Source organism: Microcaecilia unicolor, chromosome 11 (assembly GCF_901765095.1).
Source record: "Microcaecilia unicolor chromosome 11, aMicUni1.1, whole genome shotgun sequence".
NCBI lineage: Eukaryota > Metazoa > Chordata > Amphibia > Gymnophiona > Siphonopidae > Microcaecilia > Microcaecilia unicolor.
Window position 1 is genome coordinate 192,824,052 of NC_044041.1, and position 24,926 is coordinate 192,848,977.

Below are 24,926 nucleotides of genomic sequence, written 5' to 3' on the forward strand. Positions count from 1 at the left end.
TTTAGGATCCACTAATTTGAAGGGAGTACAGCTTAGGGATAGAAAGCTGGTTTAGTATCTACTACTACTACTACTTCTCACTTCTATAGCGCTACAAGGCATACGCAGCGCTGTACATCATACATGAAAAGACAGTCCCTGCTCAAAGAGCTCACAATCTAAAAATGGAATGTTGCTGATCTGCAAGAGCAGGCTTCTACATTACTACTACTACTTATCACTTCTATAGTGCTACAAGGTATACGCAGCGCTGTACACCATACATGAAAAGACAGTCCCTGCTCAAAGAGCTCACAATCTAATTAGGACAGACAAACAGAACAACTAAGGTAAGGGAATTAAAGAGGTGGGGTAAAAGGGTACAGGGCAAGTGAGTACTGGTTAGGAGTCAAAAGCAGCGTTAAAGAGGTGGGCTTTTAGTCTGGATTTGAAAACGGCCAAAGACGGGGCTAGACGTACAGGCTTGGGAAGTCTATTCCAGGCGTGAGGTGCAGCGAGATAAAAGGAACAGAGTCTGGAATTAGCAGTAGAGGAGAAGGGGACAGACCAGAGAGATTTATCCACAGAACGGAGTACCCGAGGTGGGGCGTAGGGAGAGACAAGAGTGGAGCGGTACTGGGGAGCGGTAGAGTGAAATCACTTGTAGGTCAGTAAGAGAAGTTTGAATTGAATGCGGAAACGGATAGGGAGCCAGTATCTCTCTCAAGGTCTTTGAAACTTGCATTTAACTTGCTAGTTGTGTTGTGGACACCTGTGTACTGAGAAATTGTACTCGCTTCATCAATTTATTTCCTGTGGTTCATGGAATGATTTCTATTGCCCGTCTATCAAAAGCAGCTAGATGAGCGATTTACAATTGAGAGTCTGCTCACTGTCCCAGTCTTGTCAACCACCCTTCCAGCAGTTATGTAAGGTCATTTATTGTATCTTTTAAAAAAATCTGTTGGAGGCTTAAAAGATTTATTTTGTATTTTACTTGCATGTGGTTCCGTGATGTTCCACCTGGTTGAACTGTCGTGCTGAAAATCTGTTCTTATTAATAAGTTGGATCCTTTTAGCTATTGAGCATTCTGCTGTGGCCACGCCCCCTTAATGTGCTTTCTCCAGAACGATTCTGTTTAGGATCGGGTTGATGTGACATGACGACAGTTCTTTTTGGAGGTTGTGGCTGCTGTTTAATTTTGCACCAGTGTACTCTCCCTTGAGGACAAGTGAACAGACGCTGCAGGGGAGTGTGTGTAGCTCTGAAGGGAAGCTTGTGTTGTTGTTGCCTGCACCACATTCTTACGTTCCCAGCGCTCGGCAAGTACTGTTCTGGAGAGGGACTATCTTGCAGTTTCCGTCAATCAAGGTGAGCCAGGGCCCAGCTGAATGAATTTGTCCCATGATGCAAACAGAACTGAGGAAACTAGCTTCCCAGTTGCACAGAGCTCCAGTGTTCCTTTGTTCAAATGGAATCGCAGTCCCAGTGCACACAAGTTCATGACATAAATAAAAAAAACAACTTCACAAAACAAACCATAAGAAGAAGAAAAATCCATGTGGCAACTTAAAGGGGACTACTGATAAATGTGGCCACACACTGCCTCCAAACCCTGCTACCCTTCGTCCACATTACTTCAGTGGGTGCGGCTTGGAGTCGGGCTTCTGAACTATAAGTAGAAACTGTCTCTTGTGATGGGCCTGGTCCTCACCTACCTACCTATCTAACTATTTATTTATGTATCTATCTATTCAGGGCCGTGCCTAGGCTTTCCGGCGCCCCCCTGCAGTTGGCTCCGCTCCGCCCCCCCCCCCCCGAAAATGATCGCTACACTACCCGCCCTCTTCTCCCCAGATCCTTTTCCTTTTTTTTTTTTTTGTTTAAATTTACCTCTGTCCGGTGGCAGTGTAGCGTTAGTGAGGAGGAGGCGGCGCTCCCCCGCCCCGACGTGTCAGTCTTCCCTTCGCTCAGTGTCCCGCCTTCTTCTGACGTCATGTCTGATGTGAGAAGAAGGCGGAACTGAGCGAAGGGAAGACTGACACGTCGGGGCAGGGGGGGGGCGCCGCCTCCTTCTCACTAACGCTATGCTGCCGCCGGACAGAGGTAAACAAAAAAAAAAAAGGAAAAGGATCTGGGGAGAAGAGGGCGAGGTAAGCATGGTGCGGCAGGGCGCCCCCCCCCAGAGGATGGCGCCCTCCTGCCATGCTTACCTCGCTTACCGTGTTGGCACTGCCCTGTATCTATTTATCTTTTTGAAGGAATTCACTCGAGGTGTTGTACAGTAAGAATAAATCACACATGATAAATAGACAAAGCAGTAAAAATATTCAAAATATGGCATAGTAAACTACAATGTCAGCACAATACAACATTTTAATTGACAGTGTAGGGTATAATCAAAGATTGAACATATAGATAGGTAAGAGAGTAAGCGGAGTTGAAAAGTAAGGTGACTAATTTGAAGAAAGGTGCACGTGAGGACAGAGAGATGGTTAAATCTCAGCTAGGGTAGGAGTGGATAAACATGTCCTGCGGGAGTATGGGCAGCCCATGTTGTGCCTTGTGTGTGTGTGTGAGTGAGACTAACAAGGTAGTTACTTCTTCTATTAAAGGCCTGGCTGAAGAGCCAAGCTTTAACCTGCTTCCTGAAGTACAGATAATCGTGTTAAGTGGAGCCTTTCAGGGAGTACATTCCAGAGCGTAGGGGCTACTCTGGAGAAGGCTGGCTTGAGGGTATCACATCATGTAATGTCTTTTAGAGAAGGTGTGGTTAGTGGTAGTCCTTGAGAGGACCTTGGATGTTGTAGAGGGTTCATCCTGGTAGCTGTGAGTGCTGTGTTTTTTAAGAAGAGGAGGGGTATAAGACTTAAGAGGAGCTGGGACTGCTTGCTTGCTTGCTTGCCAGCACTCCACATCAAATGTTGGATCTTTAGGCTGGTCTAGTTGGGTTTCCCACCCAAGAGAAGTACAGATTACTTTCTGCAAATTGTCATTTTACCAAAACTTTTAAGACTTATTAAAGGGAAGGATTTATTACAAAGGTTTAAATCGGCATTACCAGATAGAGGGATAATATCCAAAAGCAACTTTATTTAAAAAAAAAATCTGCTTTCCTAAAAGTTTCTTCCATTTCTTGCTTTCAAATTTCACTTTTCCTCAAATTTTTCTGTTTCCTGATCAGTCCCCTCAAAGTACAAGCTACGGTGCTGCTGTCTTGTTTTTTGACCAGCACCTTTGCATTTGCATAGTCTTCAGCTCTCAAGACCTCATGCTCCTTAATGCAAGAGATATATAGCTACAGAGCAAAGAGGCACAATTGAAGTAGCTTCTCTGCAATTATTTTGTGAAGGTCAGTTGCAAATGCAGTGAGCAGGCAGATGGCCTAGCCAGAGGGATCGAAGTGGGAGATACACCTTTTCTTCTCCTTAATGTGGGCTAAGTGATCCGTTTTTGTCACTGTCACCATTTTCTTTACAATTGTATTTCATTGGTTTTTTTTTTTTTTTAATGACTTAAAATCCTAGTTAAAAAAAAAAAAAAGTGCGAGGTATAGTAAACCTGGCAGAAATAAGTTTGGATGTATTTTTTATCAATAGAAATCAAACAAAATAAAACATGGAAAAGAAAATAAGATGATACCTTTTTTATTGGACATAACTTAATACATTTCTTGATTAGCTTTCGAAGGTTGCCCTTCTTCCTCAGATCGGAAATAAGCAAATGTGCTAGCTGACAGTGTATATAAGTGAAAACATTCAAGCATTACTATGACAGTAAAATAGATACTATTGGAGATTCTACATGGAATGTTGCTACTATTGGACATTCTACATGGAATGTTGCTACTATTGGACATTCTACATGGAATGTTGCTATTCCACTAGCAACATTCCATGTAGAAGGCTGCGCAGGCTTCTGTTTCTGTGAGTCTGACGTCCTGCACGTACGTGCAGGACGTCAGACTCACAGAAGCAGAAGCCTGCGCGGCCACATTGGTGATCTACAAGGGCCGACTTCTACATGGAATGTTGCTAGTGGAATAGCAACATTCCATGTAGAATCTATAGAAATCAAACAAAATAAAACATGGAAAAGAAAATAAGATGATACCTTTTTTATTGGACATAACTTAATACATTTCTTGATTAGCTTTCGAAGGTTGCCCTTCTTCGTCAGATCGGAAATAAGCAAATGTGCTAGCTGACAGTGTATATAAGTGAAAACATTCAAGCATTACTATGACAGACTGACAGGATGAGAGGATGGGGGTGGGTCGGAGGTATACATGGGGACATCAAAGCATATCATTGATATTCTAACAGGATGGGTGTGGATAGGTGAGGGGTGGGGTGATCAACAGAGACAAACAGCTTTATGGTTTATAATGGGCTAGGAACCCCAGATCCTTGATAAGTCCTTTCTGTTGGGTGTTAAAATATTCAATCATTCTGACTTCAAAGGTCTTACGTTCTTGTATGGTTTTAAAGTTACCTTTGAGGATTCTCACTGTGAAATCACTGGTACAGTGTCCTGGTCCTGTAAAATATTGACCAACAGGCGTGGGAACCCTGCTGGCACCAGTATTGTTCATATGATGTCTATGTAAATTGAATCTTGTCTTAAGCATCTGGCCTGTTTCTCCAATATAGCAAGATGTATTTTTTAGAAATTACTGTATTTATTTATTTATTGCCTTTGTACCCCACATTTTCCCAACTATTTGCAGGCTCAGTATGGCTTACAGAGTGTTGTTATGACAAAGCCATGACAGAATAATGGATACAATCGAAAGTACGCAGAAAAAGGATTTGGAATTAGAGAGGGTGGTGTTAGGTAGGATAGATTGGGAGGTGAATTTGTGTCTAAGGTTTCTTTTTGTAGGTTCTGTTGAAGAGATGTGTCTTCAGAGATTTGCGGAAGTTACTTGGGTTGTCTATGGTTTTTAGGGCTGGGGGTAGCCTGTTCCATATCTGTGCACTTCTGAAGGAGAAGGTAGAGGCGTATGCCTGCTTATATTTAATTCCTTTGCAACTAGGGAAATTCAGGTTGAGGAATTTGCGGGGCTGATCTCTTGGCGTTTCTGGTCGGTAGGTCCACAAGGTTAGCCATGTACAGTGGGGCATCTGCGTTGTGTAAAAAGGTTGTAGCCATTCAGGGGATTGGTTGGTGAGAAGAAGTCTTCAAATGAGCGCCATATGTAATTATAGTGTGACTTCTAACTGGGTACTGGATGTGGAAAGTGTTAAAAGCCCCTTTCTTCTGTGAGAATCTGTACCTCCCTGCGCCTGTGTTCTTGACAGAGAAGCCCACCTTGGTAAGAGGAAACAGAAAATATGAGGAGAGGGCAATGGACTAAAGGAAAATAAAATGCTTAAAAGGCCAGTTTTAGTCGGAAAAACCTTAAAACTGTTACTGTTTTTGAGGTACCCAGTGGGAGATGTAAAAGCATTTTTCTTTCATAAATATAACTCTTGCATTTTTAGACTGCCTGTCCACAGTACTATGGCTTGATTGAGCAGAATGCAGTTCTGCTGCAGCTGGCTCCTGTGTACTTTGACTGGATAGCCTACCTCTGTATGGGGTCCTTTTTACAAAAGCCGCAATAAACCAGTGGTGTAGACATAGGTGGGCCAGGGCCCATCCACTTTGAACTCAGGCCCACCCAGAGTTGTGACACTCTTGCTGTGGCTCACAGTGGCTTGTTGGGATCTCCAAACCCTTGCCAGCTGACGATTTTCTGTCCTTGGGCAGCCAGCACTCTTCCAAATGTCAGTCAGCAGCTCCGTTCTGCACATGCTCAGTTTTCGCACATGCAAAAGCACTGAGCTTGCATGGCCTGCTGGCTGCAGCATCAGTTTGAGGCGAGTGCTGCCAGCCGCCATTTGGAAGAGTGCTGGCTGCTCGAGAAGGAGGAGGAGATATTCAGCTGGCAGGATTTGGGGATCCCCACCAGCTCAAGTATTTAATAGTTGTGGGGTTTGTGGGCAGGGAGGGGTGGAGAGAGGAGCAAACCGGAGGGGGGACGAATTCCATGCCCACCCACCTTGGGCTCAGGCCCACCCAAAATTGGCCATCCGGCTATGCCCCCTGCAATAAGCGCTAGCGCATGCTTGCTGCAACTTAAAAGGGGTTACTGCTGGATGCGCTTGGGTATCATAGTAACATAGTAGATGATGGCAGAAAAAGACCTGCATGGTCCATCCAGTCTGCCCAAGAAGATAAATTCATATGTGCTACTTTTTTTTTTATTTGTACTGTCCTCTTCAGTGCACAGACCGTATAAGTCTGGCCAGCCCTATCCCCGCCTCCCAACCACCAACCCCGCCTCCCAACCACCAGCTCTGGCACAGACCGTATAAGTCTGCCCAGCACTATCCCCGCCTCCCAACCACCAACCCCGCCTCCCAACCACCAGCTCTGGCACAGACCGTATAAGTCTGCCCAGCACTATCCCTGCCACCCACCACCGGCTCTGGCACAGACCGTATAAGTCTGCCCAGCACTATCCCCGCCTCCCAACCACCAACCCCGCCTCCCAACCACCAGCTCTGGCACAGACCGTATAAGTCTGCCCAGCACTATCCCCGCCTCCCAACCACCAACCCCGCCTCCCAACCACCAGCTCTGGCACAGACCGTATAAGTCTGCCCAGCACTATCCCCGCCTCCCAACCACCAACCCCGCCTCCCAACCACCAGCTCTGGCACAGACCGTATAAGTCTGCCCAGCACTATCCCCGCCTCCCAACCACCAACCCCGCCTCCCAACCACCAGCTCTGGCACAGACCGTATAAGTCTGCCCAGCACTATCCCCGCCTCCCAACCACCAACCCCGCCTCCCAACCACCAGCTCTGGCACAGACCGTATAAGTCTGCCCAGCACTATCCCCGCTTCCCAACCACCAACCCCGCCTCCCAACCACCAGCTCTGGCACAGACCGTATAAGTCTGCCCAGCACTATCCCTGCCACCCACCACCGTATCATGTGGTAAGTTCCTGTGCAAGCCACATGTTGGGTGTGTCTGGGTGGTGCAGAGTGGCATTTCTGCTCTATTCAGCACAGCTTCATTACCATGTGCTTATTAGCACAGGATTAGCATGTGGAGGAGTAGCTTAATGGCTTGTGCAGTCCTGAGAACCAGGGGAACTGGATTCAGTTCTCACTGAAGCTCCTTGTGACTCTAGGCAAGTCACTTAACCCTCCATTGCCCCATACCACCTACAAAATAGGTGTTGGTGAGTGCCCATGTGCTTTTTTTTTTTTTTTTTTTAAATGACCGCACACTAATGGTAACAGCGCATGGCTATTTTCCAGCTGCGGTAAAAATGGCGTTTGTGGTTCCCCTACCTGGTCCTGGAGGCATCCCAGCCAGTCAGGTTTTTAGGATATTCACAATGAATATTCATGAGACAGATTTGCATGCATTGCCTCCACTATATGCAGATCTATCTCATGAATATTCATTGTGGATATCCTGAAAACCTGACGGACTGGGGTGCCTCCAGGACCAGGTTTGGGAACCACTACCATAACATATGGGGGGGAAACCCACAGAAGGCCATGCTAAGGCAACTTTCTACCGAAGCTTAGTAAAAGAACCTGTAAGAGCAGTACTTGACTAGTCCAGCCCGAAAAGCTGGGCCTAAGCTGGGAATGAAGTCCAGTGCTCCTATGTATAGTCCCAAACTCAAACCACTGTTTACGTTTGTTTTGCTTTCTCTCTCTCGTGTTTTTGCACCATCCTATATAATAACTCTCACCTCCAACATTCTGAGGCTGCCTGGAACCATGGATCATGTTGGAGCAGATAATAGTGATGTCACACAACCCACACCAGATTGGCCAGTAGAAGGGAGAGGGGCGGAGCCACGATACAGGGAGCCGCGAATCAGCACAACACGGGGAATGCACAGCAGCAGGAACAGAAGTCACTCTCACATACACTCTCTCAAACATACACACTCAGAGGAAAACCTTGCTAGCGCCCGTTTCCTTTCAAACAGAAACGGGCCTTTTTTTTTTTACTAGTTTTACATATTGCGCTGATTTTTTTGTTGTTGTTGCAGTGTTTGTAAAATGAAAAATAGCCTATCCAAAAGTTCACTGTAATTTGAAGTTTCAAAACATATACTTGAGTTAAATAACGTGCTTGCTGTTCTAGCATTGTTGCCCTTACTTGGTAAGCGCAGCCGCGTTATCGGCTGTAGTGACATCTAGCGCTTGGTGTAATGACCAGCTGTTCACTTATTTATTACTAGACTTTGAGCCCGTAAAAACGGGCTATTATAGGAAGGGGGGGGGTTTGAAAGGCCCGCCCCCACCGCCGAGTTCGCCGCTGCCCCTCCCCCTCCCCCTCCGAGTTCGCGCCCCCCTCCCCCCCGGCCGGGCCCTCACTCCGCTATTGAAACAGCGAGGGTCCGGGAACGCAGCACTGAGCTCTGCTGAGCTGCCGACGTCGGCCTTCGTTCTTCTCTGCCTGTCCCGCCCTCGTGTGACGTAACGTCGTCGAGGGCGGGACAGAGGCAGAGAAGAAGAAGGAAGGGCGATGTCGGCAGCTCAGCAGAGCTCAGTGCTGCGTTCCCGGACCCTCGCTGTTTCAATAGTGGAGCGAGGGCCCGACCGGGTAGAAGGTGGGTGGCGGCGGCGACTCGGGTGGGGGGAGCGTTAGACGGCGGTGTCCCTCCCTCAGCAATGCGCAGTACAGACCCTCTGTGTTCCGCCCCCCGTCATCACGTATTGACGTGGGGGCGGGGCAGAGAAGGTCTCTACTGCGCATTTGCGAGTGAGTACGGTCACTCGCCATTTATATGTTTGATTATTATTAGGATTTATTTACTGCCATTATGAAGGAATTCACTCAAGGCGCGATGTACAGTAAGAATAGATTAAACATGAGCAATAGGTAATTACAGCAGTAACAATATTTTAAAAAACAATACAAAGTATGTCATGGTAAACTACTTGCAGTGTCAACACAATACATAATAGAACATTTTAATTGATAGTGAAGGGTAAAGCAAAGAAGTAACATTTAAATAGGTAAGAAAGTAGGAAGAGTTAGAAAGTAAGGTGATTGATTTAAAGAAAGGTGCACATTGAGCCTGCAAAGAGGTGGGAAAATGTGGGATACAAATGCACTAAATACATAAATAAATAAATGAGGTCAGAGAAATGGTTAAATGTTATCTTAGCTAGGGTAGGCGTGGATAAGCATGTCCTGCTGCAGTATTTAAGCGAGACTAACAAGTTAGTTACTTCTCCCATTAAAGCCTGGTTGAAGAGCCAAGCTTTCTCCTGCTTCCTGAAGTAGAGATAGTCTTGCGTTTAGCAGAATCATAACAGTCAGAGAGATGGTTAAATATTATCTGAGCTAGGGTAGGAGTGGATAAACATGTCCTGCTGCAGTGTTTGCAGCCCACGTCACTCCTTGTGGTGTGTGTGAGCGAGACTAACAAGTTAGTTGCTTCTTCCATTAAAGGCCTGGTTGAAGAGCCAAGCTTTTCACCTGCTTCCTGAAGTAGAGCTATGTCGGTCCCATCTCCCGCCCACTCCAGCACTGGGCAGCTAACATGGCATTTTCACCACACGTTATTTTTAATGTGGAAGACAGTGCGTGGGTCTGCATTACTGTCTACTGCACAGTAAAAGCCACATTAGCTGCTTAGAACATCTTTGTCAAAGGGCTGCACACAGTCTCTGTAGCTCTTCTGAGGCATTGAAAAATAATCCAGATATTAGAAATGCAGAAACCTTCACTGTTAATAAACAATGTATCACATTTTGTAATCTTTAAAGGAGAAAAATGCCTTAAAATTTTACTCATGGAGGGGGGGGGGGGGGGGTGGAGATTGTGCATAGCCAGGGGAGTACTACTCACTCATAGATTACGGACCTCTTGAGGTACTTCTCTTTGAAACCATGCGTGTAGATTGAGCAATCTTATACCCAAAGGGGCTTACTCCCTGAGTTATGATGGGCACCTCAGAAAAAGAGAGGGATGAATCTTAGCTCTAACCCTTATGTTAATCATATATTGGAAACATGGAATCACATGAAACGCTCTCACCAACCCACTTCATTGATTTCTATTCCGTCCGCTCTAACAGTGCTTTTCCCAGTTGCTGTTCCTGAGCAAGTTGCTGCGCTCTCAAGGTAGAGGTCCCATGGTATGTCTCATATTTCCCAATTATTTCATGGCACAACAGTGGTATCCTTTTGAACATGTGAAGTCAACCTATGGGATACAAGGCAAGGATTTTGTTTTTTCTTCTACTTGCAGCGCAGACATAGCATTTTGAGTGGTCCCTTTAGATTTGCCCCTGGTGGAGAGCAGAGCCATCTGGAGCAGGTCTGGGACCAACACATCTTGGCCAAAGGCCTGATATCGACCCTATACAAAATATTGAAAGGACCTGAATTTGTGAAGCTGCCATCCTATATAATAATTCTCACCTCCAACGTTCTATGCTTGGGACCGTGGCTCCCTGGCTGCAAGTGGTCTGCGAGGCAGACACGCACGGACGTCACTGACGTCAACACAGCTGATTCCAAGGCAAGGGGAGGAGTAGGGAAACACGCGCAGCATGTTTCCCTACTCCTCCTACTGCCTCGGAATCAGCTGTCACCCCCCCGCGCTATGGCCCCCTCGAAACCCGCCCCCTCCCGCGAACCTGTCGATCCGTCCCCCCGGAACGCCGAAAACCGCACCCCCCCTCCCGCCGCTGTTGTGCACTACCTTCGGGTGGGTTCCTCAATCATCTTCTTAGAAAGTTTAACTCCGTGCGTCTGACGTCAGACGCACGGAGTTAAACTTTCTAAGAAGATGATTGAAGAACCTACGGGAAGGGAAGGTAGCACAACAACGGCGGCGGTAGCGGCAGTTTTCGCTGGCACGGGGGGGGGAACGACAGGTTCGCGGAAGGGGGGGTTCGAGGGGGCCGTAGCACGGGGGGGGGGGGGGGGGAATTGCCTGCCTAAGGCCCGTTTCCTTGCCTACAGAAACGGGCCTTTTTTACTAGTATATGTATAAATGGGAAACAGATAATTGATTGTGAGCTCATAAAGGGAAAGGGAAATGGGATTTGATATACCGCCTTTCTGAGGTTTTTGTAACTACATTCAAAGCAGTTTACATAGTACATTCAGGTACTTATTTTGTACCAGGAGCAATGGAGGGTTAAGTGACTTGCCCAGAGTCACAAGGAGCTGCAGTGGGAATCAAACCCAGTTCCCCAGGATCAAAGTCCACTGCACTAACCACTAGGCTGCTCCTCCACTAATTCCACCAATAAGAGCCAGCCTCATCAGTGATGTCACAATGGCTTGATTGCCCGATACGTGGCTCACTTCTGATATTGTGATGTCATAAGGGAAAGGGGGAAAGGGAAATGGGACTTGATATACCGCCTTTCTGAGGTTTTTGTAACTACATTCAAAGCAGTTTACATAGTATATTCAGGTACTTATTTTGTACCAGGGGCAATGGAGGGTTAAGTGACTTGGCCAGAGTCACAAGGAGCTGCAGTGGGAATTGAACCCAGTTCCCCAGGATCAAAGTCCATTGCACTAACCACTAGGCTCCTCCTTCACTCATTCCACCAATAAGAGCCAACCTCATCAGTGATGTCACAATGGCTTAAAGTCCACTGCACTAACCACTAGGCTACTCCAGAGTAATATTTCTGTAGCAATAAGGGAATGCAACTATAAACTTTTATTGCACTGGTATATCACACCAGAACAGCTGCATAATGTGGACAGCACGAAAGCACAGTCATGTTGCAGGACTTTTCCAGTCGGGGATCTTATATTCATTTGTGGTGGCATTTGTAAGGAAATTCAGGCATTCTGGGAGCAGATATTACAAGTGGCAAATAAATTAGCTGGAACTACAGTGAATCCCACACCTGGTCTTTGCCTCCTGTTCTTGGGCATAGAGGATACGGCCTGGTGTCCAAAAAAGATAATCCATGACTTGTGTGACGGCAGCCCGAGTGGTTGTGGCCAGGGATTGGAGATCAGTTTCCCAACCGGACCTTGGCAGCTGGCACACACAACTCATTCGTCCTCTTGATGGAAAAATTTACCACATTGAGGAATAATATTCGCCAGAAATTTTTGCAGTGGGGTCTGCAACTGCAAAGGTACCTGGACTTGACTTAAGTTTCTGTAAGTGGAGGAGTGGCCTAGTGGTTAGGGTGGTGGACTCTGGTCCTGGGGAACTGAGGAACTGAGTTCGATTCCCACTTCAGGCACAGGCAGCTCCTTGTGACTCTGGGCAAGTCACTTAACCCTCCATTGCCCCATGTAAGCCGCATTGAGCCTGCCATGAGTGGGAAAGCGAAATGTAACAAAAATAAAATAGATACTATTGGAGATTCTACATGGAATGTTGCTACTGTTGGAGATTCTACATGGAATGTTGCTACTATTGGAGGTTCTACACGGAATGTTGCTATTCCACTAGCAACAGTCCATGTAGAAGGCTGCGCAGGCTTCTGTTTCTGTTTCACAGAAGCAGAAGCCTGCACGGTCACATTGGTGATCTGCAAGGGCTGACTTCTACATGGAAGAATAGCAACATTCCATGTAGAATCTCAAATAGTAGCAACAGTGTCCTAGTGGTTAGGGTGGTGGACTTTGGTGGACTTTGGTCCTGGGGAACTGGGTTCGACTCCCACTGCACAGGCAGCTCCTTGTGACTCTGGGCAAGTCACTTAACTCTCCATTGCCCCAGGTACAAATAAGTACCTGTATACAATATGTAAGCCGCATTGAGCCTGCCATGAGTGGGAAAGTGCGGGGTACAAATGTAACAAAAAAAAATATTTCTTTGGTATAAGTTACGACATTGCTAAAACGTGGTAGCCATGGGGGAAGGGAGTTCTAACTGCTGGAGTTTCAGCCCAATGTATCCTTAGAACGTTGTATAAGGTTAATCATGTATGTGTTTTCTCTATTTGACAATCAATAAAAATTTCAAGTTTCAAAAAAAAAAAAAAAAAAAAAATTTAATCATGAGCAACGATGCTTTTTAATATTGCCAATTTCAGTCAGCTTTCTGTATAATTCCATGCCAAAGTGCAAAAGATGAAAAACTTCAGTGCTTCTAAAATCTTTCCATCTCTCACTTAATTGTGCAACTAAAATTTGCTCATTGCAGGCCACCAGTGCTTAACTTTCAGCATGATTCATATTACTTAGGCATTCAGACTCTTTGCGGGTAATTATTTCTTAACATAAGAATGAAGGTTTTTGCATTTCCAGTATATAAAAATACATGTCTTGAGTGCTGATTACACTTAGTCTCTGATCTTATACCTCACATTGCACATCAGGAAGGTACATCAGACTTGTCAGCTCCATGTTGACTGATTTAGTCTTTATTGAATTGTGTTAAATTTTCTAAGGAAAGTATATTTATGGGTTCATAGAAGCAGTGGAACAGAAGCAGGATTGATTGCCCAGTTGACACATAACCAGTTAATAAGCTGATGTGCATGACTCTTTGGAATAGCACTCTGTAGTATCTCCATCACTATATAACATTGTATAACCCTTAGAATATTCTGCCATAGTCTATTTTATGAGACGATGAGAGATTCCCTCAAATGCGGCACCTTTTGATTTTCTACCGGAGCAAAACTTGTTAGTTGTGAGTCTTTCCTTAAAGTGAATAAGTGCCTGGTGGTTAGAGAAATGGGTTGAGAGCCCAAGGTGCCAGGGTTCCAATCCCATTTCCCCCACTGGCACTTCTTGTGACAATGCTGGGCAGACTTATACGGTCTGTGCCAGAGCTGGTGGTGGGAGGCGGGGCTGATGGTTGGGAGGCGGGGATAGTGCTGGGTAGACTTATACAGTCTGTGCCGGGGCTGGTGGTTGGAAGGCGGGGATAGTGCTGGGCAGACTTATACGGTCTGTGCCCTGAAAAAGACAGGTACAAATCAAGGTAGGGTATACACAAAAAGTAGCACATATGAGTTTATCTTGTTGGGCAGACTGGATGGACCGTGCAGGTCTTTTTCTGCCGTCATCTACTATGTTACTATGTTATGTTACTTATACAAGTCACTTCTATTAGGAATAAGTGATCTATTGGTTAGAGCAGGGGTTCTCAACCCTGTCTTGAGGACAACACCCAGCCAGTCAGGTTTAAAGGCTATCCACAAGGGATATGTATGAGATCGATTTACATGTATTACCTCCATATGGAAATCTTATCTCATGCATATTCATTGAGGGCATCCTAAATGCCTGACTTGGCTAGGTGTGTCCCAAGGGCTGGGCTGAGAACCAAAGAAACTGGAGTTCAAATTTTGCCTCTTGAGTTTGACTAAGTTGATTTATATCCTATTACCTCGGATACCCTCTTAGACTGTAAGCTCTTTGGAAGTGAGCACTTACCACTGAACAGTAGTATAGTAAAAATAAACTTTATTATTCTGGGCAACTCTGGGTAAATTAATAGATAAACTAGCCGTTGAGCCCGTAAAAACGGGCTGGTATAGAGGTTTTCCTCCCCCCGCGGTCACCACCGCTCCCCTCCCCCCCGCGAAGTCGCCACCGCTCCCCCCCCTCGAAGTCATCGTCGCCGCCGCCACCCCTCCACCCGGCCCGGGCCCTCTCTTCCCTTCTGAACTTACAGATCCATTCGCCGAACGCAGCAACGCACATCAGCTGAGCTGCCCCTTCCTTCTCTGCCTGTGTGTGTCCCGCCCTCGCTGACGTTACGTCACAGGAGGGCGGGGCCACAGGCAAAGAAGGAAGGGCTCACTGCAGCTCAGCTGATGTGCGTTGCTGCGTTCGGCGAATGGATCTGTAAGTTCAGAAGGGAAGAGAGGGCCCGGGCCGGGTGGAGGGGTGGCGACTCCGAGTGGGGGGGGGGAGCGGTAGCAACGTCGGCGGCGCAGTTTCCCTCTCTGTCCCGCCCCCCCCCCCCCCGTCATCACGAATTGACGCGGGGGCGGGACAGAGAGGGAAGTCTCTACTGCGCATTTGCAGTGAGTACGGTCACTCGCCGTTTATATGTTTGATTGTGTTTTAACTTTGCCTAATCCTACTACTACTACTACTTCTTAGCATTTCTTTAGCGCTGCTAGGGTTGCGCAGCGCTGTACAATTTTAAACAAGGGGAAGGACAGTCCCTGCTCAAGAGAGCTTACAATCTAAAGGTAATAAACTATGTAGTCAGTGTAGGTATCATGAATGGAGAAGGTGGTTAGGCGCCAAAAGCAAGGGAGAAGAGATGGGCTTTGAGTAAGGACTTGAATCCATGGTCCAAACCAGGGGTGGGCAACCTTGGGTCCTTGAGGGCTGCAGCCCAGTCGGGTTGTTTCAGGGTTTCCCCAGTGAATATGCGTAACATCTTTTTGCACCTACATAGAGACCCTTGGACTGAGGTTGCCCACCCCGGTCTAAACTAAAGATTTATAGCAGGGCATAATTTGGTGTTTCTTCATAGCCGTGTAGTTCAAACTTGATATACATGCGAGGATGTGCTCTGGGGTTTCTGGCTCCTCCTTATTACACAGAAAAGAACAGGCACTTCAGACATGTGGTGGAATTACCACAAGTTTTGAAACTTGTGAGCAGCGGCACCAGTTGTTAGGGTGTTGACTTTAGCTGCTGACAGTTAAAACATCTTAGGTAAACATTCATAAATTGGACCCTATAAAACAAATGAATGTGCACACACACACACACCCAGGACTGTGTCTTCTGTTTTTCTGTTTGTGTTCTTCTTTTGTTTTGTTATTTTATTTTATTTTTTGTTACATTTGTACCCCGAGCTTTCCCACTCATGGCAGGCTCAATGCGGCTTACATGGGGCAATGGAGGGTTAAGTGACTTGCCCAGAGTCACAAGGAGCTGCCTGTGCCTGAAGTGGGAATCGAACTCAGTTCCTCAGGACCAAAGTCCACCACCCTAACCACTAGGCCACTCCTCCACTGTTGCTACTATTTGAGATTCTACTTGGAATGTTGCTATTCCACTAGCAACATTCCATGTAGAAGTTGGCCCTTGCAGATCACCAATGTGGCCATGCAGGCTTCTGCTTCTGTGAGTCTGACGTCCTGCACGTACGTGCAGGACGTCAGACTCACAGAAACAGAAGCCTGCGCAGCCTTCTACATGGAATGTTGCTAGTGGAATAGCAACATTCCATGTAGAATGTCCAATAGTAGCAACATTCCATGTAGAATGTCCAATAGTAGCAACATTCCATGTAGAATCTCCAATAGTAGCAACATTCCATGTAGAATCTCCAATAGTATCTATTTTATTTTTGTTACGTTTGTACCCTGCGCTTTCCCACTCATGGCAGGCTCAATGCGGCTTACCTGGGGCAATGGGGAGGGTTAAGTGACTTGCCCAGAGTCACAAGGAGCTGCCTGTGCCTGAAGTGGGAATTGAACTCAGGTCCTCAGTTCCCCAGGACTAAAGTCCACCACCCTAACCACTAGGCCACTCCTCCAGAAGTATGGTGCAAATGCTTCTGTCTGTATATATAACCCAGATATTTATTGTATTCCTCTCTACCATGATCTACTCCATTTATGTTATGTTCCATGTACGTTCCACTGTGTATTTCTTAACATGTATGTTATACATCCATTCTATTACCCGGAAATGGCATCCGCCATTACGGCAAATGTAAGCCACATTGAGCCTGCAAATTGGTGGGAAAATGTGGGATACAAATGCTACAAATAAATTTATTTCTGCACATTTATACCCCACTTTTTTCCCACATGTATGCAGACTCAAAGTGTGCTGATAAGGCTATAGCCAGACCAGTTGTGTTATAATTACAATTACATGAAATAGAATAGAAGGAACAGTGAAAGAAGAAATAGGGAAAAGGGTAAGAGAGTCTACGAAAAAGGTATATGGACATTTTATTAGGAAGGACTGTAGGTAATATGTGGAATTTCTGAAGTTGGCGTTCAGAGACAGGCTGGTCTTAGGTATATTCCAGATGCTGAGATGGTTCAGAGTGGCTTGAGCAACTGTCGGCAAGGCAATCCATGATGGGCAGCAGGTGTAATACCCATCCAGACCAGGAGAAATAAGCGAACTATGATTAGAACCGTTTAAGGCAGGAAGAGATGTGAAGTGGCCGGACTGGCCATGTTGAAATAGTATGTTGAGATTTGGGATCTTGCCAGGTACTTGTGACCTGGATTGGCCTCTGTTATTCAGTGTCAGTCCACGTCCAGGCACTGGCATTGAATATCTGGGTCTGACTGGACTGCTGCTGGCCATTCACACTTAGGCAAGTCCTGGTTGAATATTGACCGGGACCCTGCATAAGTGTCTGTCAGGTTTTTTTTCTTCCCCCTCCCCCTCCCCGGCTTACCTATATCCTTGGTGGTCCAATGGGGGGTATCCTGGGCAGGAGGAATCCCCACTTCCGCCTGTCCCTAGTGGCTCCATATGCTAAAATGGCTGCTGCAAGCTCTAGCAGCAGTCCTGAGGAACTACTTATAGACATAGCCGCCGAGAGGGGGTGACAGGGGGGGGACAAAATTCCCCAAGCCCGGGCCTCCAACGGGTTCCTGGCGCCACAGTCCCACCCGCCCTCCGTCGTCGACCATCTGCCCCCTGCTTTGAAATCACAGTCTCACCTCCATGAAAGCAGCGCTGCAGGCAGCAGAACGCCTCCCTTCGGCCCTCCTTCCCTCCCTGTGTCCCGCCCTCATCTGATGTAACTTCCATGAGGGCGGGACACAAGGAGGGAAGGAGGGCTGAAGGGAGGCGTTCTGCTGCCTGCAGCGCTGCTTTCATGGAGGTGAGACTGCGATTTCAATGCAGGGGGCCCAGCCCGGTGGCGGATGGAGCGGGGGAGCGGCGACGACCTCGTGGGGGGGGGGGGGGGGGGGGGGAAGGGGTGGCGACCTTGGGGGGTGGGGCCCCGGGCCCAGCCCTTCCCTGCCCTGCCCCGGGCCCAGGCCCAGTCTCTTGGCGGCCCTGCTTCTAGAGGTCATCCTTCCATTATCTGCCTCGGACTCTAGTGGTGATCTTGCAGTATGTGAGACTAGTGCTAGAGCTTCCAGCAGACATTTTAGCACATGGGACTGCCGGGGGGGTGGGGGTGGGGGGCAGAAGCAGGTGTGGATCGCTCCTTTCCAGGGTATTCCTACTTGGACCATCAGCGATGTAGGTAGGCTCTATGGGGTGGCTCTGTGGGGTTGGGCGAGAGGGTTTGGGGGAGCTGATGACAATGGGGGGGGGGGGGTAGATGGGAGGGAAGGGAACGTATCCAACAACGTTGGTCACTTTTTGGTTGCAGCCAAAGTTAGAACTGCTATTTATGGTATGTGTACATTGGTACTGAATATTGTTGGCACAAGCATAGCTGCTGGCTCGTCGTCAGCTCTGCCCTCGCAATGCCCCCGTTTGTTCGGTCCACTTTGTAAATGGCAGGTTACGTGCCATTGAGTATTGGTGGCCGGCCCACAGAATGTGATTTCAAGCAGGAACCTCTTCTGTCCACTTAAATCTAATCTAATTTTTTTTTTTATACTGCTGAATTCCCATAAGGGTCCAGAGCGGTTTACAACAGAGTAAGATTTAAACAACAATTTTACAGATTAAATTAGGACATTACAGACAATAATAGAGAAGACGTCTGATCATTATACAATGATAGTCAATCTAGTCTTGAAGACAGGAATTTGGCAAATAAAGTCTTTTCCGAAAAGATGTATATAGACAGTTCGTATTTCTGAATAAGGTCTTTCATGATGTTTCTTTGAGACAAGATGATAAACCGGAGGAAAAAGAAGAGTTGCTATGTTTTAGTTTTAAAGTTAGCTGGGTAGAAGAGCGATGAAGTAAATCATGCAGCAGGGATAGAAGTGAAGCCATGTAATGCACAGAAAACTGAACAGGATGCCTTAAAAATAATCCTCACAATTGCCAGTGTCCAGTCAACATTATATGTATAACTAGTAAAAAAGGCCCGTTTCCGAAACCAATGAAACGGGCGCTAGCATGTGGGTTTTTTTTTGTGTGTATGTGTCACAGAGTTATTTTGTGTGTGTGTGAGTGTGTGAGGGTGCGGTGTGTGTGCAGGTTGTTGACGGCTGCAGGGGAATGCTGGAACATTTATGCGCCGCAGGAATCAGCACCGTCTTTTTCCGGGTGCTCGGGGAATCCCCGAGGTGGGAGACAGCTTGCCTGAGGCTGGGGATGGTTGGGCACGTCCTTGGCCGCTTTGGCAAAAGGGGAAGAGGAAGGGGGTGGGGAGTTACCTGCAGCCACCTGAGAAACCATGTATTCTTTGTTTGTTTTGTATTATTAGTTTGCATTTCTGTTGAAGAAAGAGTGGATGCCTTTCGAATGATGGAGGTGGTGCGTCGGTGTGCGGTTGTTTCGTTAGTTTGGCAGCCAGTCTCCAGTGATTCCTAGGCAGGGAAGGAGTACTCCTCCCCCTTCCTTGGTCGCTGCTGGCTGGGTCGCGGGTAATCCTTCCAGCTGGGCCGCAGCTTGTCCTGTTCGCCCACGTCCCAGATGGTGATGGGCACGTTGTTTTCCGGCTCCTCTGACTCCATGTCAAGCGATCCCAAATATAGTCTCTGCTGTAGGCCCTCTGGCACTCTTCAGTACTGGCATTAGGCATTTAAAAATGTCTCCCCCCCCCCCCCCCCGGGGTCTATTTTTGCACATATCCACAGCAGGAATATTCTTCTCTCGTTCCAGCGGTGGTTCTGTGCTCTCCGTGCTGCCCAGATAATGAACCATTCTGCTGGGGAATGCTCCTCCCTTATTGTCACGTAGTTTCCTCTGATTGGTCCGTCTTACGTTGCTTAGTGTTGCCTGGGAACGGTGTTGTGATGGTCCTTTGTGTTTCAGAATGTTGAGTGTGTTTTTTCTGATTGGTCCGTCATGCGAGGGCGGGGCAGAGAGACATGGTCAGTGTTGTGGCTTCACCACCATGAATCCATGAACCCTTCAGTGAGTGACTGAGTGTCTTCAGAACGTTGAGGGTGAGTTTTATTATAGTAGATATTTCTTCACCAACTATAAACTTCAATATTTATCAAAAAATATCTTCAACAGTCACTATCTTCTCATAATATTCATATACTTTTATGGAATGCCTCAGTGATGTTCGTCGTCTACCACCCTTACAGGCTTTATGTGGCGACAGATATAACCATCAACCTCTTCATTGGCCTGTTCTTCCCTTTGACAGGCTATTTAAACTATAGTTTTATAAAACTCTTTTACACTTATCTTAATTATTCAGTCGGACTCGGGGGGTATCACTGCCCCGACATGCACGTTTCGCTTGCAACGGCAAGCTGTCTCAAGGACCTACTCCTGCAAAAGAAAAACACTATATCAGACCCTATCCCTCCTAGGCGTCTGCCTTCAGCTAACCCCTTAGGAGCGATAGTTTCTTACACTTTTCCCAGCCACTTACCCCGTAGTCTTCCTAGCGCCAGCTGTACCATAATAATCCTGGCATTTACCGGCAGCCAGTTGAGATCCAGTAACGGGGGTAACTCTATCAAATTTGCTTTTGAATGTATGGAATATATGGGCTCTGTTTTCAAAATTCATTTTCATAAGATGTTTGTGGCAGAACTTTTGAAAATAGTGCTACTGCTTCATGCAATCTAACTTGATTATTCAAAATTGTCATCTTGCCTCTTAATTGTTGTTGTTACATTTGTACCCTGGCGCTTTCCCACTCATGGCAGGCTCAATGCGGCTTACATGGGACAATGGAGGGTTAAGTGACTTGCCCAGAGTCACAAGGAGCTGCCTGTGCCTGAAGTGGGAATTGAACTCAGTTCCTCAGTTCCCCAGGACCAAAGTCCACCACCCTAACCACTAGGCCACTCCTCCGCCACTCCTCCTTCTATTCCTTCATGTCTTGATCTTTTTTTTTTTTTCTAGGTAGTCTTTTTTTTTTTTCCCCCCTCATTTTCTTTCATCAGAACAAATGTTTTTGAATAAAATTCATGCAACTTTCTTGTTTCCATGCTTCAACTGTTTCGTTCTTTGCATGTCACTGTCAAGCCTATAGGGGCTGCAGATTAGTCTGTTTAGCAGCCCCAGCCCCACCCCCAATTTATTCATGTCAGGGTGCCTGACCAGAAAACTGCACAGTTCTCCTCCAGAGGTCAAATTCACAGAAACCAAAAAAGAAGAAAATGGTCACGATGTAAACACCTACCAGACGAGTTGTTACATTTCCGTTTAAAATCTGTAACTGCTGTTATGGCTCATCTGTGCTTGATGGTTGGTTTTCCTGTTCTGCATTTAGTTGTGCCTCTCCTACTTGGGGGAGGAAACTGGGAGCAGAGAAGGGTATTTCCATCAGTTATGGAATGCTGGAAACCAACATACTGTGCTCTCCAGGCCAGGAAATTCGCCTTCAGCCTATTGGGTGTATTTTCTGCTTACAGCCTGCACTGCTGTGAGAAATAGCATTGCTTCTCAGACTGTACTAAAAGCTGGTATTGTGTAAAAATCTGTGCGCTTTTTACAGTGCATTTTGTTTTTTCTAGGAAAAAAAGGGTGCCGGCACTCAAACGCTAGGCCACCCTTCAGGGGTGGGGTAAATCCTCGAGGGACCCACCCCACAACAGCCAGGCCCCCTGCAATCAGTCACAGAATCTATGACAAGGCAGAATTGGTGTGTAGAGCCTGAGCTCTTGCATTAAAACCTGGGGTCCATGGGTCAGTTGTAATAGACAATGGAAAAGGTTCTGGTACTCAGTACCCCCAAGTACCCCCTCAGGAAAAGCCCTGGCTTTTTACGAGTATAGATGTCCACTCATGTGTGTTGCGCGTCATGCACAGATGTCTGCAGACTGTGTCCAGTGGTCGGTCTATCGGAGATTTTTCCAATGTTCAGGTAAGTCACATATGCACATGCTGATATTTAAAAGGACGTTATCCGGTTTTCAAAACGTGTACAGGCGCTGTTGGGGGTGTCTGATCGCTAAACAGCCAGATGCTATCTGGGTCTGTCCTATCTGAATCTGGCATTCTTTTGCTGATTTTTATACTCTGTTCTTCATTACAAACAGATTTGTCGTTCAGATTATATTAAGTATAAACGTATCCGTATAAATAATAGTGGGGTGAAGGTGGTGCTAAAAATTTTACTGTTTAGTGGTGATATTCTGCCACTGATTGCATGTTGTTCATCTTGTTTAGGCCTATACATAAATTCGGTACCATGTATGTAAGAGCCAGTACTGCTGTTTAAATTAGTGAGTGTGCCAGCTGAAAATTGGCCTAAATATCTAATATAATAATTTGCTCCTCCAACGTTCCAATGTGTGTCACTGGGATCGTAACCACCTGCTGACGTCACTCCTCCAACGTTCCAATGTGTGTCACTGGGATCGTAACCACCTGCTGACGTCACTCCTCCAACGTTCCAGTGTGTGTCACTGGGATCGTAACCACCTGCTGACGTCACTCCTCCAACGTTTTCCCTCCCCCTCCCTCCCTCCCAGTTCCATGGGACCCTGGAACTGGGAGGGAGGGACAGGGACACTGGAACTCGGAGGAGGGAGGAAGGGAGGGGGGCCTGGAACTCGGAGGGAGGTGGAGAGGGCAGGGGAGAGATGCTGCACATGGATGGATGGAGGGGGCAGGGCACAGAGGATGTTGCCTGCATATGGATGAATGCAGGGGAGAGAGCATAATGCAGGGGAGGGAGGCAGGGAGGGGACGACCCTGGAACTCGGAGGCAGGGAGGGGAGGGGGGACAACAACCCTGGAGGGAGGGAGGGGGGGCCTGGCACACATTCTTATGCTCACACACACACTCTCTCTCTCACAGACACACTCGCACCCAGTCTCTCTCACTCTCTGTCATACACACACACTCGCACATTCACTCTCTCTCACACAGTCACTCTCACACACACTCTTTCAAACATACACACTCCGAGGAAAGCCTTGCTATCACCCGTTTCATTTGTGTCAGAAACGGGCCTTTTTTACTAGTTATTTATAAATATCCACAAATGGTAACAAGGTAACTCAAAGCTGCAAAATGTTGACTTGTGTAATGTTTATTGTATTTTATTTATTTATTGGGATTTTGCTCACACCTTTTTCAGTAGTAGCTCAAGGTGAGTTATATTCAGGTACACTGGGTATTTCCCTGTCCCTGGAGGACTCGCAGTCTAAGGGGTCTGTTTATGAAGTGAATGGGCCATGTTGGCACCAGCGCATGGACACCCGCTAGCACTGCTTAGTAAACCGGAAGAGCTTAAGTTTTGTACCCGAGGCAATGGAGGGTTAAGCCCAAGATCACAAGGAGTAGCAGTGGGTGATACAAAAAAACAGAAGAAACCAGTCTTCGCAAAAAAAAAACCACAAAAAAGCAAAACAGCGAAGATGACTAACAAAACAAAAATAATCAAAAAATTAAAAACAAGAAAATATCAAATTTGTAAAAATACAAATACATAAAAAAGTAAAAAATGAAAAGGACGACACTTGTTCATAAAAAAATTAAAACACTTTATTGCCAAAGGATAGCAGGGAGAAAGGGACTCGACACAGCTGTGTTTCGGCCATACAGGCCTGCGTCAGGAGTCTTCTCACCGTGTGTTGATTTTTTAACTCTATCCAATTGTAAAGGGAATATCTGTGTCTCTTTTTGAACTATAGCGTTAAATAATCCTTGAAAACAAAGTCAAGCATAAACCATCAGAGCTGTGTCGAGTCCCTTTCTCCCTGCTATCCTTTGGCTAATAGTGTTTTTTTTTATGAACAAGTATCGTCCTTTTCATTTTTTACTTTTTTATGTATTTGTATTTTTAAATACAAATTTGATATTTTCTTGTTTTTAATTTTTTGATTATTTTTGTTTTGTTAGTCATCTTTGCTGTTTTGCTTTTTTGTAGCAGTGGGTGAACCAGCCACCTCTGGATGTCAAGACTGGTGCTTTAACCACTAGACCACTCTTCTACTCCTTCACAACTAAACCATCCAATGTTGTGCATGCTGACATTGCTACATAAGGTGAAGTATGAGAACATTGTACTTTACACATTTTCTGTATTATGCCACTGCAATTAGAATTTAAACTGTCTGAAGAGATCCATCAAAAAACGATAGGCTCTCCTACGTCCATATTTGTTGTCTTCCATGGTCTGCTGCCCCCCTCTAACTGTTTGTGGGGCCTAGATTGCATGCCATTTTCCAGTATAGTAACATAGTAGATGACAGTAGATAGACCTGAACGGTCCATCCAGTCTGCCCAACATTCACCCTATCAATTTATGGTTAAACCAGCAGTGAATGTGATGTGAAATTCTTGATCCTGGTCTTTCTTTGCTATCCCTAGGACATAGAGCGTAGAAGTCCGCCCAGCACTGTCCTTGCTTTTCAGTTACTGGCGTTGCTGTCAAAGCCCACTCCCAATTCCAGCAGTTATTTAGTCAACTGTCATAGTGGTGGTCAGTTGGGGCCCAGGTTCATTGGGTCTGGCACCGCATACATCATATTGACTGACCTCTCAACTTCTTCTACTGTGGCTAAAAGTAATTGGCAGACACTTAGTGCCATGTAATGTGATTAATAATAATAAAGACCCATCTCTTCAAGAAAGCTTACCCTAATGACCCAACGTAACTTTTTAAGCCCACCCACATGATCCCTGCCCCGACAATTATTATACCTTTGACCATGTCTCACAATCTCCTTATGCTCATTCCTCAATCTCTTCCTGTCCATCCTTCCTACTCCTTACCCATCCCAATCTCTTCTCCTTTTGCTCATCCTATCTTTGTTTACCTCTCCATGCTCAATTTACATATCCTCAAAACCCCACTACTACTATGTTTACTACAACTTGTAACATTCTCCTTCAAGACTTTGTAATTCTATTTACTATGTAAGCCGTATTGAACCTGCTATGTGTGGGAAAGCGCGGGGTACAAATGTAATTAATAATA

The 24,926-nt window shown here is 46.3% G+C and overlaps 1 protein-coding gene across 8 annotated transcripts in view; it reads left to right on the forward strand.

Moving 5' to 3' along the window:
• The window catches only part of AHDC1 (AT-hook DNA binding motif containing 1), a 306,721-nt gene that overhangs the window by 126,967 nt on the left and 154,828 nt on the right, over positions 1-24,926 (forward strand). The window contains exon 1 of one of the 8 annotated variants that reach the window (XM_030217764.1): positions 23,941-23,991. The exons of the other annotated variants lie outside the window; for them this stretch is intronic. The gene's annotated coding sequence lies outside the window, so the exon portion shown is untranslated. Of the gene's footprint in view, positions 1-23,940; positions 23,992-24,926 lie in introns of those variants that run through there. 8 annotated transcript variants of the gene reach the window in all.